The sequence below is a fragment of the Pleurodeles waltl genome, chromosome 7, assembly GCF_031143425.1.
Source record: "Pleurodeles waltl isolate 20211129_DDA chromosome 7, aPleWal1.hap1.20221129, whole genome shotgun sequence".
NCBI lineage: Eukaryota > Metazoa > Chordata > Amphibia > Caudata > Salamandridae > Pleurodeles > Pleurodeles waltl.
The window spans coordinates 895,485,868-895,498,639 of NC_090446.1; positions in this window are offsets into that span (position 1 = coordinate 895,485,868).

Consider the following 12,772-nt stretch of genomic DNA (forward strand, 5'->3'; position numbering starts at 1 on the left):
ATAATTTAATAATAACTATGTTCTATTTAAATATATAATTTTTACATTAATTTATCTGGCACCTAGGTAGCGCCTTACCTAATTTGGCAATCCTTGATTTATACCCAGAAGCTACCCCTCATGTTGTTGTTTTGGATAATTTACCACCGCTTAGTTCTGACACCCAGGAGAAGTTCTTTCAATTAAGAAATAAAGTGCTGCACTGGTTAGGCTCGAACACTACCCTGGAGGCCTGTGTGGGTGTCCGTCTCATTATGAGCTGCAGGGTTAGCTGGGTGGGGAAAGGTAAAAAGACCTTGGAGGGTGATTGTGTAGTTGTTAATTTTGACAGACCACATGCAGCTGGAGCGGTATTAGGCTCCTTTAGAGGTACACCTCCCAACAGTCTGATACCTTCCATCAGGGTGTTCCCCATGGACTTTTTCTGTAAAACCCAATGATCTGCCCCCATCTTTAGCACTTGGCAGAGAGTGCTGAAGGTACGTCAACCAGTGAATTGCCCAGGTTTGGCATTAGTTAATAGGTTTGCTTCCTTGTCTTATCTGGATGTTTGTGATTGACTTGGGGAGGCTGTCAAAAGGAATCCTGTACAGATTAGCCTCGTTGAGTCTCAGGCAGTTTTGCCAGAGGTGGAAGTTAGGGTCAACACCCAGAATCAACATTCAGAAGCTCGAGCGGGGTGTATGCCAAAGAAACTATGTAGAATTACTACCTAGAATGTGGCAGGGATTGAGGGGAGATTTGGAGACCCTCATTGGTTAGAATTTGTTAGAGGGTCTGAAGTAATCTGTATACAAGAAACATGGGCAGCAGAGAACACCCATTTTTTACAGGGTTATAAAACCCTTGCAAATCCGGTAACTGGCTCACAGGCGGGACGAGCAAAGAGCGGGTTGATTACATTTGTCTTGCTGGCTATAAAGGGGAAGATAGAGGTTTTACACTCTGGTGCTCCGATGTTGCAGGCCTTGTTATTCTCGTTAGGACATAGAAAATTGGTAGTAATTAATTTTTATAATTCTAAATCATCCTCACAGGATGGGTGCAAAGTGCAGTTACTGTACTCTTTTGTTAGTGACACCTTGAGATCTAAGTTATCATTGGCATTCCTTATGGTGGTATGAGATTTTAATATCCATTTGTTTAAGGGATGGATTGTTAGAGGGGCATCTGGGGGAGGTTGCCCCCTTCTGTCCAGGGCACATTGAGAACATAGTCAATTGGGCTCCAGTCTGAATAACCTGCTCAACCAGTATAATTTAGCTTTTTTTTGGAAATACTAACTCGGTCAAGGGGTGCTTTCAGTCCCATGTTTAAAGGAAGAGGCTGTGAATCTGTCATTGATATTATATTCTTATCCACCCTTTTGTTGTCGTTTGTTTCTGAGTCCTGGATTCTGCTAAGCCCATTTAGCGATCCCAACCCTGTGTGTATTTCCCTCTGTTGGTTGCCTATAATTCTTAGACCTAGGATGAAGGCCATTGGGGTTATTAAGCCCACTAGCCAGGGGAGGAGACTTAAGTGGACACAGAGCTCCCAGGAGGACTGGTACAAAACCTTGTAACATAGTTGCAAGATGGCATTCACTGCTTATGTTTTCCCAGATAGTGGCCCAGACACCAGCACCCCGAGGGGTCAGTGTAAAAGTGGCCCTAGATGCTTTGACTCAGGTTGCTCCAAAGCGCTGAATGGGTTCAAGTGGGCTCTGAGTGCTAAGCCTAGAGATCCGATCCTGGTTAAGTATTGCCAAGGGATGTATAGAACTGAGCAGGCCAGGCATAAGCACGAGTTCAGGGAAGAGATTTGGGCAGATTGAATCAAACCTAGTATTTTGAACAGCTCCTCTTTATTCTGGGACATTATAAATGTATCCTTTTTTGCCTCAGAATTAGCAGAATCTCTGCAGGCTAACATAACAGAAGATTCCTGGATGGCCCATTTTGAGGAAATTTATGAACCTGTTTCCACTAACCATGAGGGGAGGGATTTCGACCTGGAGTAACAAGCTAAATTATCTTTTCTAGTGAGGAATTGAAAAAGGGCATTTTGGCTTTGTCTGCTAACAAGTCCCCAAGTCCCGGTGGTATTCCCTCCGGATATGTATTTGAATGATGTGAATGTTTGGTTACCAGTACTGACTGTTCTTATTAATGCAACGGTATTGGCGGGCCACCTGCAGTTTTGGGCTTGTTCTACTATTATGTCTATCTTCAGAAAGGGGACTAGGGACAGTCCAACATGTTATAGACCTCTGTCCCTTCTTAATTCAGTGGTTAAGGTGGTGCGTCGTATTCTTTTAGAAAGGATATCGGCATGGACTGAAGAAGATAACATGCTGTCTGAGGCCTAGTATGTTTTTTGTGCAGAGAGGTCAACAGTGGACCAATGTATGAATTTATATCTGGTCTTGGGGAAATATACTGTGGCTCTTTCTGGATTTATACACTTGGGTTATATAGATCTGTCCACTGCATTTGACCAGGTTAACCGGTCTAAACTGTGGCAGATTATGCTGTTTTATTATTTGCAGATGATGCAGTACTCCTGGCCAATAGTGCCAGAGGCCTGAAGTCTCTGTTCCACTCCTTTTCTGCCTTGATGGAGAAGCTGGACTTGTCTATCAATGATAAGAAATTATTTGTGATGATAGTAGGTCCCCGCACTACTAAAATGGTGAGATTTACATTAGGTGCGTGTACTCTACCCAAGAGATTGTTTCTCTTATTTGGGCCTTCTTTTTGACTCAGCCTTAGGCAGGCACAACTTAATGCATTAGGTAAGGAAGTTCTGAGAGATTGCTTGTCACTTGATTATGCTCTTCATGTCCCCTGGCTCAAGTATATCAGGGTTGTCTTACAGAATTTGGGGAGAGGTGATCTTTTTAGCTCTCCAGATGGTTTCTGTAAAACAGGTTTTATCTGGGTCGAAGAGTGCCTTTTTTAGCAATAGGCAAGTGGAAAGAGAGGACTTGGCACTCACTAAACCGTATGTCCAGCAATATATTTTGCTTAAAACCGTCCCTGTTACTGAACACTATTTACTGTGGGTAAAAAATAAACATGGCTGTTTTTTATTATCTGGGTTTACAATGGATCTATTTTATCTTTTGCTGGCCCACCCTCGGGTATGAATAGAGGGCTGAAATTAGAACCCTGTGGCTGCGATCATGATTCGCCACAGACATTTTGCACTTTACTATGTTCTGTCTGTTTTATAGGCTGCCCATATGTCCTATCTTGTACCTATTTTAAAAAGGACTACTTTTGCATAAGTTAGCCCTCATGTACTTACAAATGCTGGAGGGGGGCGTGGTTTTGAGTGTCCTTAATTTCCTAAAAGTGGCAGTGAGGCTAAGGAACAGTATGGAGTGTGACTTTGATACACCTTAGGGTGTGGGCAATATACTTTATTGCTGTTTTTGCACATTTATACTTGTTTTAGATTCGGCCGTTGTGTTTTTAGGTATCATTAATGTTTTCTGTTTTATTCACTGTCTGTATCTATGTATGCTTTTATAGTTAATCAATTAAACTGAATAAAGCTAAAGAAAGAGTCAAAGAGGGTACTTAATGTATTTATATGGCAAACGAGGCTCACAACCACACCAAGATTTGAATCAGTGACCTGCACAGTGTACACAGAGCTCAGAAGCATATTTTTCATGTATTATGCTAAATTACTGAGGATACATTGTTTTTGACCATTGTCATGATGCTTCTGGGATAGCAGTGAGAGGATTGTGGCGTATTGCATGGTATGGTTGTGCGACCTTAATGTGATACATTCACACAACTGTGTTTGGTCCAGTCAAGCTCAACCATGGGCAGCTGTGGCTTTGAGAAGAAAAAGCTTAAACAAAGGAACTAGTGCACTCTACTTAGAAGCACCAACCAATAAATTAAAGTCACCAATACAAAATAAATCTGACACCAATTTACAAAAATAGATTATGTTTTTTTGAATTTTTAGATACCAAGATAAGCAAAATCCACTGGAGAGTTCCACAGATAAGGAATTCTTACAGGGAGAAGGTTAGGGCGGCCAATAAGGAGTATCTGGACAGTTACCTGGTCACGAAAGCAGTCTTCAGTTTGGTTACACACTTTACATCTGTCATAGACTTCAATGGATTGGTCCTGATGCTAGCAATGCAGAATGCTGAGGATGCTGACGTATGCTCTAGGTGCTTTGTGGTCAATGGGGGTATCTTTGTGATTATTCCTTGGTCAATGGCCACAGGGGTTAGTATCCCTCAAAGTTCTCTTTGAGTCACTAGAAGGCCAGCTGCGGCTGGGCTACCCTTCTCCTTACACAGTGGGTCCAGCAGTTTTTTCGGTGACCAATCTGGAATCAAATAACAGTTCCTGGTTCAGCAGACTTGGATGTATCTTTTGACCATTGAGGATTGGTTTTGTGAGTTGCAAGTCAGCGGTGATTCCAAGAATGTGGCTACTGGCCTGCCAGAATGAGCTACTTCAACTTTGATGGCCCTGGTGCTGTTCCCAGGGGGTTTGGGAGCTACTTTTCCATGACCTCAGAGCCACAGGCACAGTCCACTCTTTGCTAGCCCGAGATGCAGCAGATGTAGCCCATCAGTCGGTGCAGTCTCTTGCCACAACCAGGGATCAGCAGGGCAGTGCTTCTTTGGTCCTTTCTCCAGTTTCATAGTCACTAGCCAGTTGGCCACAGGGATCCCTTCTGCCTTGTGATGACTTCCGGATATGTGTGGCACCTGGAAACCCCAGAGTGCACTATTCTGCCCACTCTGAAGACGTCTAGAGCTACACTCCCATAGGAAAACAAGTTTGGCAACTCGTGTCCCCTCTCTGTTCCTGCTGCCAGCCTGTCTGCCTTCACAAAGGGACAGCCCTGCATGAGTCACAAATATGACAGATATTTCGTCCACCGCCTTGCGATCTCCATAGGATATGTAAGGGCCTGATTTAGAGTTTGGCGGATGGGGTTACTCCATCACAAACATGATGGATACCCCGTCCTTTGTAATATGATTATAGCCTAAGAAGATCGTAATACAGTGGATGGGATATCGGTCACATTGGTGAAGAGGTAACCCATCCGCCAAACTCTAAATCAGGCCCTAAGTTTGGCTATGTCAGAATAAACATTATTCCGATGAAAAATCCATTTTGCAATTAAAAAGTAAAAGGATTAGGTGTTCATCAGAAAGTAATATATTTTGGGATAAATAATGATTAAAGTGTCTGAATAATGCAATGTGGAAACTCGATTTTAATGAAAAAAGTAAAAATTTATATTTTCTGGGAATCGTGTTTTTAATTGAACATTTAAAATATGCCAAATACAAATAGAAGTGTGAAACATTTTTATACATAAAGAAACGCAGTGAAAATCTTTATTTATGTATCGTTGTCGTCTCTTCTTCCAGAATAAATCTAGGTATGTTCCTGGCCTCTTCACAGACCGACTATCATTGCAATCATTTCTGACCATGCCATGCTAAAATCGAAATGAACTGATGCTACTTCATGTTAGAGAGGGAGGAGTATGAGCACACCAGCACTTCTGTGGGAGAATAACTCGTATATATACACAAAAAGTACATTATTTTATCAGAAAGAATATTAAACGGGAAAATTAAAAAAATGAAAGCAAAACTTAAATCCTTGCATAAAAACACAATTAAACTTCACATTTGGTACCCGTATCTGCTTGTTTCAGCAAATAAATTTAAAATAATTTGCCATCAATGTCTCTTCACAAAATGTATTCCTTGACACTAAACATTTCATAAGCACGATTTTATCCAACAAGCATATCTGAAATCAGTCCTCTCTATATGTAGCAATGTTATTGTCCCATAGAGACATGGCACAACTGGCTTCAGAGATGGAGTGAAAACACTAAATCAACTATTCTGGAACAAAATGTGTAAGCCTTTGTCATGTCTTAAAGACAAAGGTCTTGATTCACAAAGAATAGTGGCCTATGGAGACATGGCATGGCATGTCTGGCTTCAGCGACGGAGTGTTAATCCCGAACACTGCGCTGTGGGGACCCAAAGATACTACTCATGAATGCCCTTTGTGAATTCCCAAAGTCGTAAACTTAGACGTTTGGCCTAAGTTTAGACTTAGACGTTTGGTCTAAGTTTAGACCGAACGTCTAAGTTTACCTTTGTGAATTGGGCCCAATCTGTGTTTTATCACTTTAAAAACCTGTGGATAACCAAAACATTAATCACGTAGTATGATGCATGGTTACACCCATGTGAAGTTTTAGAGCAGAGCGTGCATTATCTAATGGTAGTGTGTGGTTGAAAGCCCCATACAGCTTGCACAGCCGTAGTCCTGCCTTTTTTTTTCTTTATCACTAAGATTTCCCCAGTATGGGCCGTTAGCTGAGACCTTTGGATTTACTAATATTATATGTGCATCATACTTATGCATAGGGGCTTTCAGCCATCCCTCTTAATGTATTGGTCTGTTGTTGTGTCATTCAGATCGTTCTTCTACACATTTCAGCATGGGGCAATAAGTCAGACCATTTCAGCCATTGGCTAACTACACTGTGAGTGACGGCATTCCACTCTTTCACAAGGCACACTTCCACTCACAAAGTATTTCAGTCAGTGTCAGGGAATACAATTGTTACGTGTTCATTTGAGAAAAAAAAATACTTTTAGTCATTTTCTTCATGTTCATGAGGGCCCCGCAGATCTTGCAAGAATAACGTTTTATTAAAAAATACAAACACTGTCCTGCAGAGAAAGGGCTTTATGGCACGATGTAACAGTAGTTGGTGTAACTTGAACACAAGCATAGTGCAACAGTTGCTTTGCTGTTTATTTGTGACATAAATCACCCCAAAAAATCTTCTACTTAAATTGAATAATGTCAAGGGTATAAAATATTCTAAGGAAGATTTTTTTTACTCCATCTGAAGATGTAAATTGAATTTGCTTCAGATCTTTGAAACGTTTCAGTTCATAGTTTTACTTTTTTCTTTTAGAAAAAGCTTTACTACTTTGTGATGGTCATTGCCTAAAGTGGCGGAGAAACAGAGAGTTGTGATTAATGTATGGCAGATGCTGCAGTCATCGCCTCTTCTGCTTAATTTATCCTTTTTTGCCAATTAATTCGAAGAACTCTTTGATGGTCTGAGGATGACTCATGCAGCTTTCAGCTACTGTAATGTTGGATGCTTTAGCATTCTTTGTGTTATTTTACAGGTTAGCAGCCCCTCCCCTCTACACAATTATGAGATGTCAGACATCGAGACAAAAGCTTGCGCTGCTTTTATGTGTCCTCAGAGTGCATTTCGTTATATTTCTATTTAAATCCTCCATCAAGGCACACTGCCTTTGAGTCTTGTGAGTGACTGAAATTTTAATTATAAATGCAGTGTCCCTTCATCATAAAACATTATAAAACTGGTCAAAAGAAAATATGCCCTTTCTCCAGAGTTCTTTGAAGGAGGGACTTTATTAATCTAGTCAGGTACGGCTACCTCTTCCTTCTTCCTTACACAATTCGTCATCAATCGTATCTGCATCTGACTGTGGAACATCTGCATCTGGAAATAATATGCATCCAAAAATAACAGAAAATGCATGCATACAAATTCAATTAAATAATGAAAATGTAAACAAAATATGTAGGCGTGCTTTTACTCAGCAACGTTTTAGTATGTACATGTACCTTCGGACAAGCTGCTTTCACACGTGACCCCTGAGTTAATCTGTTGTATATGATCTGTTCATGGGCCACTATGACCATCATTGTTAAAACGTTTTCCTGAATATAAGTGTATCCAATTTCTAGTTTAGACAACCATCTGTTCTTCTACTTTGTTATTCCAACTCTGTAATCTAATCCGTCATTCTTCTTTCACACGAACCATCATTTCCTTTAGCAGTTGTCAATATTCCTTATGACAGAAGCACCATAATTCGCAGACATTACAATGACTCCCTACTTGACTAATTCCATCTCAGCTGGAATATGTACCACTGGTTTTCATAAATACATTCCGGAATGCCAGAACTTGCACTTTTAGGATGCTGACTCTTTTACTTGCCTTCAAGACAGTCGACCATCTGACTCTTATCCATACTGTGGAATCTCAAATTGGATTCACTGGCATTGCCCTTCACTTGTTCTCTTTCTACTTTTCCAATCGACATCAGTTCATTCACATGAGCGCCTACAGGTCCCAAAATATCCCTATCACCTGTGGACTTACTGAAGGTTCCATACTGTCCCTTGTCATCTTCAGCCTCAACATAAAGCCCCTTGGGGCGCTGCTTACAGATAAAATCATCACGATTCACCAATATGCAGATGATACACAACACTGCTTGGAATTGGCCTTGGTTCCAGACATCCAGTGCCTCAACCACTGCCTACATCTCATCCAGACCTTTATGTCTAGTACCAGACTAAAGCTTAACCCAGCCAAGACAGAATTCCTGTTGTTTGTCAAGAATAAGAAAGAAAAGAACAACAAGCAGGACATAAACCTTGATGACTTCAAAACAACTTTTACAGAAGGCCAAGTCACTCAGATTCACCCAGGACATCAACCTCAACTCAAGGAACACATTGCAAAAAAAATAAACACTGCCTTGTATTAGCCTTCTTTTCCAAACAGAATGAAAACCTTTTTTCCTGAAAGCTACTTCAGAACAGCTGTTCAAGCCCTCCTGCTATCACATTTGGGCAATGGTAACACCCTGCTCCATAGCCTACGCCCCACAGCATGTCTCATCCAGGACCTGAAGAAATGTGAACACATAGGGGGTCATTCTAACCCTGGCGGTCCAAGACCGCCAGGGCTAAAATGACGGGGGCACCGCCAACAGGCTGGCGGTGCCCCGCTGGGCATTCTGACCGCGGCGGTTTGACCGCGGTCAGAAGTGGAAAACCGGCGGTCTCCCGCCGGTTTTCCGCTGCCCATTTGAATCCTCCATGGGGATTCTGACAGCCCATACCGCCATCCTGTTCCTGGCGGTTCGCCCGCCAGGAACAGGATGGCGGTATGGGTTGTCGTGGGGCCCCTGGGGGCCCCTGCAGTGCCCATGCCAATGGCATGGGCACTGCAGGGGCCCCCGTAAGAGGGCCCCACAAAGAATTTCACTGTCTGCATTGCAGACAGTGAAATTCGCGACGGGTGCCACTGCACCCGTCGCACCTTCCCACTCCACCGGCTCCATTCGGAGCCGGCGTCCTCGTGGGAAGGTAGTTTTGCACTGGGCTGGCGGGCGGCCTTTTGGCGGTCGCCCGCCAGCCCAGTGCAAAACCCAGAATACCCTCAGCGGTCTTCCGACCGCGGAGCGGTATTTTGGAGGGGGAAGTCTGGCGGGCGGCCTCTGCCGCCCGCCAGACTTAGAATCACCCCCATAATGCCCATCCTGAATAAACTCTATTGTCTCCACTTACCAGCCTGCACCAGTCTCGAAAACAGTTGCATAATTTACAAAGCCCTCACAGCCAGCACCCCGTCTTATCTTGCAGACAAGTTCGCCATCTCTGGTGGCTCTCAGCACAACCAGGACATCATCAGACTTGAGGCTAAGAAGTGTAAAAAAGAAAAGATGAACAAGGAAGCAATCCTTTTTATCTCTGCATATCCTCATCCCCATCAGGACTGCCCCAGTGCTGCTCCAATTTGGGGAAAAGTTAAAGATGTCCCTCCTTCACGAACGCTAGATGACAGCTCAATACATGTATGCTTGCTCCCAGAGCCCATCTACCAATCCTCTCACTTGTTGACTGTATTCTCATAGTTGACCCTTTACCAAGCTCCACTGCCTTTTGGCTGGTTCACATTATCCCAACACCACATATATACTTACATTACATATACAGGAATATTGTCTGCAAAGTTCTTGATTGGTGAAGGCCTCGTGTTCCAATATACATCTTCTCCATTTACTTGTGTTTTTCCTGATTTTTGCACAGATTTGTTAATCATTTTATTGTGTTATTGTTTTACTGTTTAGAGTCTGGTCAGTCATGCAGCATGCTTTGGATGTCTTAAAAAAAAAAAATCACATTCCCTAAGCTTTTGTTCTATAGGCCCTTTTTAATCATTTTAGGGGCTTTTATTTGTGCAAATGCTTGTTATTATTGGTGGCTAGGGTCAACTTCTGGCTCATGTAGCCTGACATTGATTTTGCTTTGTTCTCAGCTACTGTCTTCCCCATATTATTACTCATTTTTTACGCATTTATGTATATGAACGATGATTGATTAGTATGCCTTTTCTAGCAATGTTTAAAATTATTTTGGAGGGGTATTGTATGTTGCTTTGGCTGTTTGTGGTTGGTACATTTTAAAGTGTCTTTTATTATCCCACATTGCTGCCTAAATAGTGGTGGGTAAGACCCAGGACAGTCTTAAGGGTGGGCCCAGACACATTTTGGTATATGCATATTCTGCAGTCCCACATGATTCTTGTAAGGGAGGGAATGTAGGATAGGACAAACCATCTTATTTGTTTTCCATGCATCATGCTTTGCTGGCCATGCGGTGACTACCATTTTGTGGAGACAATATGTGAATATATGTATGTGATGGCCATTTTGTTGTTGCTCTCAGTGCCTCCTTCTTTGCTAGTAATGTAGTGACCACCATTTTATAAGGCCAGTGAGTGTTTTTTTGTGCGCTGGCCTTTTTGTTTCTCTTTTCCATGCCTCCTTCTTTTCTGTCCACGCAGTAACCACCATTTAGTGGACGCAGTGAGTGTGTTTGTGTGGTGACCATTTTGTCTTTGTTCTCTATGCCTCCTTACTAGCTTTATTTGTTTTTTGCCTGCTTGTCCATGCCTCCTACATGAGCCCCATAGGACCTAGAGGGAAACCTGTAATTATATAATTAATTTATACAATTGTTGTCTAACTCCCATTGGGTCTATTCAGACCCTGGAGGTACAGCAGCAATTACTGAACTAATTTCTTCAGTTTTTGACTTCCTCCTCCTGCCTTCCAGAGTACCCCTATGTGCCCTAGAAGGACACCAGCATTTATTTAATTTATTTATTTGATGTTTGCTTGCCTCCTACAGAGTCCATATGGGTACTTGAGGGACATTATCAATAATTTAATTAATTTGTTTGTCTGTTTGCCTGCCTCCCAAAGTGTTCCAGTGGGACCTGGAGGGACACCAACTTAGATTTTGTGTAATGTCTAGCAACAAATGCAGTTATTGTATGCACTATTGTTAAGCATTTGTTGTGATGATTGATAGTGACTTCTCTTACATTGACTAGATAGCCCCAGTCTACCTGCCTTCCTGCTTCATTTTTATTGCCTGCAAATTCACGAGACAGCACGCTCCATACTGTAGCAGAAAGAATTCTGAAAATTATATGCCAGAAACACCAGAGCCCTCTGCTAAGTGATTCTGCCTTCTGGTTGTGCTAAGTGCTAATTCGCACAAAAGTAAAGATTGGTACTGAAGAAGAAGTCTGTGACAAAAAAAGTGGCTAGTGAGGAGAAGAAGAATGTACCTGCTGTAAACTAATCTGCACAGGAAGAGGCTGTGACGCAGATCACCCCTGGATCAACGGCACCACCACCAAACCGAAGTCCATGTCTCTCCACCTGAAGTGACCGGAATCACTGCAAGCAGTGAGTTTGTCAATGATTTGCCCCAGCAGCAAACCAAATTTTCACAAGAAAGTCAATAGCAGGAACCAGAGCTTGCATTGCCCGATCTTCTGGAAGTAGCAGAGAAGGATGCTATTGTGATTGCTTTTCTTTTGTTCACATCAGATTCACAATCTCCAGCAAGAAAAAGAAAGAGCATTCCCCCATCCTCTTCAAGGCCCCCTTCAATGATCATGACATGGCTTGGAACCCAACTGTGACCTACCACAAGAGGTTCCCTGAAAGCCTTTGGAGTGAGGGAGACAATAAAAAGCTAGTGAATGTTAGAGTGGAAAGAGGCTCTGAGGATGTACAGACACCTCTATTAAACCTAGTCTGATTTATGTAGTTCCAACAACATTGCCTGTTCCCTCAAGACCTAAAAAACCTGCAGCAACCACCACCCCTATTGGAGTTACAGCTTGTCCTAGAGAAATTCAAACAAAACTCCACTTCAACAAGTTCTTTAAGCCTTGGCAGAATAAGAAAGTTGTGCTCGCAGTATGATAGTTCTTTACACTCAGGCTGCATGAAGAGCACATTGCAAAATTATCAATTTACCCCAAAAACGTTTGGTAGGTCGGGTAACCATGACGGTATCAGGGGCCAAGTGGTTCATCTGAAAAATCAAAACACAACCATGTGGGAAGAGCACTAGTGGTATGCAAAATTAATGTAACTCACTTTCACATTATTCTGTGACATGTTGCATAATTCCATGTAAATATGCAAAATGCAAATCCATCATTTTGTGCTATATTTTAGAGCAAAATGCATCTTTGCATCAATTTTTGACAGACGAACACATTTAAATAAACCACTAGAAACAACAACCACTTGCATTCTGTTGTTCGTATGTGAATGGTGTACATTTTTCATCTGAGTAGGAAGTTAATTACAGGAAGTGGTATCATGGGGAAATTTCAGGAATTTTTCATAACAAGTGTGATGTGAAATTCTCAAAATTATACAAATTACTCCAGTGTAATCTAGTTTTGCCCCTACCTAAAAGGCACCCTAGAAAGATAACTACTAGTGAGGGAGAAAAAAGAAGCTCACTTGAGGTGGTGGTGAGAACAAGAAGAGGATGCCAGAGTCATGCATAACAGACCTTTGACTGTCACTCATAGTGTGCAATTAACA